This window comes from Tenrec ecaudatus, chromosome X (assembly GCF_050624435.1).
Source record: "Tenrec ecaudatus isolate mTenEca1 chromosome X, mTenEca1.hap1, whole genome shotgun sequence".
NCBI lineage: Eukaryota > Metazoa > Chordata > Mammalia > Afrosoricida > Tenrecidae > Tenrec > Tenrec ecaudatus.
Window position 1 is genome coordinate 150,817,424 of NC_134548.1, and position 5,857 is coordinate 150,823,280.

Sequence of the window (5,857 nt, forward strand, 5' to 3'; positions counted from 1 at the left end):
GTCAACCTGAATGTACTCATCTCAGACCAAGGCCCTACCCTCTCTGTTACCCATGAGTCAGAAATGCAGCATGGTGTTTATCCTGCCAGCTCAGCCTAGCGCCTTCTCAGATGAATGGCAAGACCAAGCTGTGTCTGGGGAAGTCTGTTCTGTTGTTGCGTGGATAGACCCTTAAATCATCATGAATGGCCATCTTGATGTTGGCTCCTGGATCCTTTGTGCAATGGTCCCTGGGTGATGCCTCCTCTCTGCCAGATCCCAGCATTGGAGCAACCGCAACCTTTGCAAAGGAGCAGCTTTATTCCCAGGGAGATGCTAGGCAAGGTCCCTGCTGAGTGTGCGGCAGGCTGCGGGCTGTCTGAGAACAACTCCTTCCCACTGGGGCCGTTTGCCGGACAGACGGAGGCTTTGGAAACCTTTTGTTCTAAATGGTTCTCGACCCAGAAGAGGCTGAGCAGTGTGGTTTTGGACGGTTCCAGTTTTAGAAGTTATATAACATGGTATCTCAATGCCATGGGGTAGAGGTCAACCCATAGCGAACCCCATAGGACAAGGTAGAACTGCCCCTGGGCATTTCTGAGCCTGGTAACTTTTTATGGGAGTAGAAGTGGAGTGGTGGGTGGTTAGAACCACAGACCAATGTGTATCCCTTCTGCCACCAAGGCTCCTTATAACGTTGCATAGTACAGTGATTTTCACTAGAGTTGCTAAGAAATGTGCGTTTATATTTCCATTTTTACCAAGTGTATATGTAGATTCTATATCTATATAAAATCTATCATGTAGCTTCAAGAGAGAATCTTTACTATGCTTGAGTTGCATGAGTCCTTTGTGATATCCATATATAATCTCCAGGCATTACTATGCAGGGATTTCTGGTAGTGGTTAGTTCTAATTAGGGAGTCATATTGCTGCTATCAACTCTTTTTCCCTGCACTCTGGACATCACTCCATGGTGACTGGGATCTGATATCTGAGGTGCTCCTCAGATTTATGAAACCAAGGTTTACAAAGATCCTATTTCATAGCCAGCATGCGCTTTCTTTTACATCCTAAGGATTCTCTGTAACTTCACTGCCACCCCACCCCCTTACCCCTCATCTGTAATCTATTATCCCAGACAGAGCAATCACAGCCATTCTATATAGGGGTTCCCAGATAGGGAATCTTTATGGCAGCAGACAGCAACAGCTTTGCCTGCAAAACAGCTGGTCCAAAGAGACGCTGGCCAAGCCATGGTTACCAGCCCATGGGGAACCACTGTGCCACCAGGACCCCATATAAATAATTAATATTCATATATTACTTATATAATTTATATATAACTGAATACATTGAATATATAGGTATATGTGTGTATGTAAAATATTGCAGTGTGTCATTTTCTACCAACATGAAAATACTTGAGAGAGAGGAAATACTTTACTGAACTGGTATGTACATTTTGGGTGAAGTTAGGGCAACTTAGTGGTAGTGAGTTTAGTGAAGTATGTACACATACACACGTGCGCGCACACATCCAGGGGCTATAAAACATTCGTAGCAAAATTGAATGATAAAATACTGGAAATTTTCCATGAGCTTTTTGAAAACTCCACCCCTTTGAACACACACTTACACATCTATATATGAAACGGTAGGTTATGAATTTTATACAAAGTTATTTTTCATTCTTTCTCCGTTGTGTTCCAGTTTTAACTTTGGAGAAAAGTAGCTGGAATGTGATGATCATCTCGGTAGCTACAGTAAATGTGTACTTAAGGAGACTTGATATCTTTACAGTATTTGGTCCACAACATTAAATCTAGGATCCTCCTCTATTAATTTGCCTGCCCCCTTGGATCTATAAGTATAAAATTTTACTTGCCTCCATAGTGGTTTTGTTCTTTTCTGTGAGATTTTCTCATATGTCAGTTTGTAATTCGGTTACTGTTCTGAGAATTTTTTTTATTTGTTGTAATAATTTGTGACAAGATCATCAACGTTGTTTAAGCAATCCAAGGTCATGGAGATCTGCACCTATGTTTTCTTATAGGATTTTGCTAACTTTAGCCTTCACATTTACATATGGAGTTTCATCGATATTGAATATTTAAAAATATATATAAGGTGAGATACTGGGCCAGTGTATGACCAAAGGCTGTCCGAGTTACATAAAAAATCACCTTAAAGACATACTTAGGAGTGGGTGTTGTTCATAAACCTAGGAGTGTCTATGAGCTGATTTTATATTCATTTGGGAAGAAATATGAGAGAGTGGGGAAAGGATTTCAAATGTATAGGTTAAAGCCACATGAAATGGAAATAGAACTCAGGGAGCTATTGTATAACCTCTTTCTTTCATTTTTTTAATGCCTATTGAATTATTCATAATTTTTATTTTTTGATCTCATTTTTAAAAAGCTCTGTATTAACGGTTGAATCTTTAGTGTGTCAGAACCAGATAAAACTTAGGTTGTCCACCTCCTGACAAGTGTGTCTGAACAGATCTTGGTCAGAGCGATGTTCCCGTCTCTCTCTCACCATGAACAGTGGCCAGTTAGGCACGTCATTATCCTTCACCCTTAATTCATTCGAAAACTTAAATTGGAGAGTTCTTCTTTCTCTAATCCAACATAAAAAGCCAACCCGATTTGTTTGCCTTGATGAAAGCCTTCCTCAAGTGTAATTTTATCAAACTGTTGAAAGGGATTCATATGACTGTGGACGGTGGGTAAGTGTGTACTGGAACTCATGCAAAAGCTCTTACATTCCAGATATGGCCTGGAGAAGTATACATCTAGAGACTCACTTGCAAAATCAATATTATGAGACAAATTTGTCAAACCGAAATGATATGAGTCTAACAAAGCTAATCCTTGTTCCTGAGATCTAAGCACAAATGTGTATGGAGCAGGGCACTGAGCTGGCTACCAAAATGAGCAAAAACAAATAAGGCTTCGCTCTTTGCCTGCCTTCTCATGATCTTCTCTCTTCCACAAGAGGTAAGCGATGGTACTAGACATGACAGAGTCAAGTTGTATGTCAAGTTAAACATATAGAGACCAATGCATGTTCCAGAGACACTCCCCATGATTTCAAGGCAGCATGGACTACTGACCCCCCTACAACCTTTTACAACTGTGTCTAGTAAGATCCATTAGCCCCACATGTTCTGCTGCAATAAATGTTTCTTGAGGTTGGAATCATTTTTGTTTCACAAGGTGATGTAGGAAATTGCCTTTTTACCTCCTTAGGATTCTGAAAGAAGACTTAGTAAGCTTAGACAGAAAGGCCTAAGATTACCCTTTGCCAGCTGCAATACTGGTTCTGCGTCAGTTTATACACAAAACTGTCGAGCATATTTGGATCCTGTGGTAGCACTTAGAGGTGAGTGGCACAGGAGTGCTCAGAGACTTCTGTTCCTGCATTACTAGCTTCACGTCCCATTCTTCTGCCTTTCTCCTCAGGGTGCTGGTGCATTTCAGCAACAGAAGGCTGGTAGACTTTACACCAGATTAATGATTAGATTTGGAGGAGGATCACATAGAAACCATCAGCCACGTTTACTAAACAAATGAATAGTTAGTGCTTCCATAATGTTTGTCCATGCCTTCTTCCTTTTCTCCATGCTAAAGCACCCTGATCATGAGGAAACGATGCAACCTTCTCTACCTTCTGAACAGAGGCCTGGGTACTACTAATAGATGGCTGACAAGTTTCAGTTGATGGATATCATTGAGGAGGATCTTCGTCTGGTTGATTCCTCTGGTGGCTGGGGAAAAGGACTGTTCCTGGCTTCTCTCCTAGTTTCAGTTGGCTGCAGCAATCCCCTTGTTTCTTTACTGTTTAAAGATGCACCTGCCTCCTGCATCATCCAGGCCCTGTGCTGCAGACTACTGGGGCTTCAGACTTTGTTCTTTGAAGACACACAGCATCTCCCCAAGGCCACCCCAGAGGAACTGGATGTGGAAACCCCACTAGCGGAACTTGACATTACTTCAAACTGACTCACAGAGCAACCTTACCCTGAAGGCTCAAATTCATGAGTGTTTCACAACCAGATGCCTGACTCCCCAAGGTTACAGAACTGGCCATCTTTGGACTTTGGTCCAGATCCTGTGCCTTGAGAGTGCTTCATGAATGGTGGCCCTGAACTACCCCCTGTTTGCTACATTAATGCGCCCCTTATTTACTGTGACATGGTTCTTGTGGATTGCCTCTTGCCCCATCGCACTCACCATTTCTATGCACTTATGGACCATGGCTGTATTTCTCACCACACTCGCCAGAGCTCCTCCCACAGTGCTAGGCTTTCAGTACTTGTATATGTGTCATATTTATACATCAGCAGTGGCTCTCAAATCTCTTGGACACCTTTGTAGTCTTTAAAACAATTGAGGACCTTCCTCAAACTTCCTTAGCCCTCAGCTCTAAATTTATTTCTGAGTGGCTGAAAAAGAGAAATATAAACCAGAAGCTGACTTTGGTGACATACAAGTTTATTTCAAACATGGAAATATTAACAAAGAAAAAAAATATTTTCTTGGGAAAAAAATAAGTGAGGACCCCAGAGTACTATTTTTACATGGGTTATCTCTATCAAAATATACAATATTTAAAATCAAAACAGAGATCTTAATACATTAATTCACTAAAATCACTAAAAATTTCCTGTGGATATAAATTATATATTTTATTTTAAAAAATCATAATTCTAAATCAGAAGTTTTTATGGGCAAAAGTAGCATCATTTTACATTTTAGCACTTTTCTTAAATGTCTAGCTTAGGAAACAGGTAAAATCTGATATATGCTCTTTTTGTTCTCCCCCCCGCCCTTGTCTCCCAAATATAAAGTCAGACAGACACGTTGTCAGTCTTATATTATTCTGGGAATTTCTGTAGCACTGGAATGGAACCCATCAGCAGTAAATCTGATAACTGGTTACGAACAGCGCATGATATATGCTCTTTATGGACTTCCAATATGCTATATTAATTGAAATATATAAAGATAATCTGCACTCACTGAGATATATACTTACAAAAGTAAGCAATGTTTTGATAACCTTTTAAAATACGTCTGGATATTTTCTTTGATATTATGTCAAAAGTCAACAAGGGACAGTTTCTTCAAGGTTGATTATGAAATCCAGTAACATTTTGATGAAGTTTTCATAATCCGTTACGTTAAAATCCATAGTGTTAGCTTGACATTTAAATGAATCTTTAACTCATGCATAATTTTATAACATTATCCATTTGTCGCCTGGGAAATATTGGTTTAACTAACAAGTTATTTAGGTTAGTGGGCTAATTATTCCATTATAACGTATAAAAATGCTATGTTAATTAATAGCCCTAATCTGTTTTATCTCCCACACCATTGTATTGGGGCCAGTACACATGCATCATTCCATTGTTCAGTCACATCAAGCAGTATTGTACAATTGCTACCACAATGAGCATGCTCCTTGACGTGGCAAATTTTCTTCTTTGATTTGAGGAAAAATAACAGATCCAGAAATGTGAGTTGTAAAGCTGAAGTGTTCATTTGCCTGTCAAGTATAAACGGTGTCCCAGGAGCAGCTGCAGCTAGTTTGGCTTGCAGCTCAAAGAAGTGCAGTGGTGGTGGTTTTTTGTTTTTTTATTCCTGGAGACAATCAGAGTTATTATTCAGCAGAAGTGTTAGATAATTGACAAGGATGTGTGCTCTAGGAATACGATTTAATAAAGGTAATAACTTCAATGACAGGTAATAACTTCAATGGTGGTGTAGTGGCTTACTCTTGGGCTGTTAACTACAAGGTCAGGAGTTTGCAAACAGTTACAGTCTTAGAAGCTCATAGGGGCTGTTGTAACCAACTCCATGGCAAT

At 40.0% G+C, this 5,857-nt stretch overlaps 1 non-coding gene across 1 annotated transcript; it reads right to left on the reverse strand.

Annotated features, from left to right (window-relative positions):
- Positions 1-4,816: 4,816 nt before the first annotated feature.
- LOC142435455 (small nucleolar RNA SNORA54) lies at positions 4,817-4,940 on the reverse strand. Its single transcript, XR_012781507.1, has one exon. It is a non-coding gene; the product is annotated as a small nucleolar RNA SNORA54 (small nucleolar RNA).
- Between the last annotated feature and the right edge of the window lie 917 nt (positions 4,941-5,857).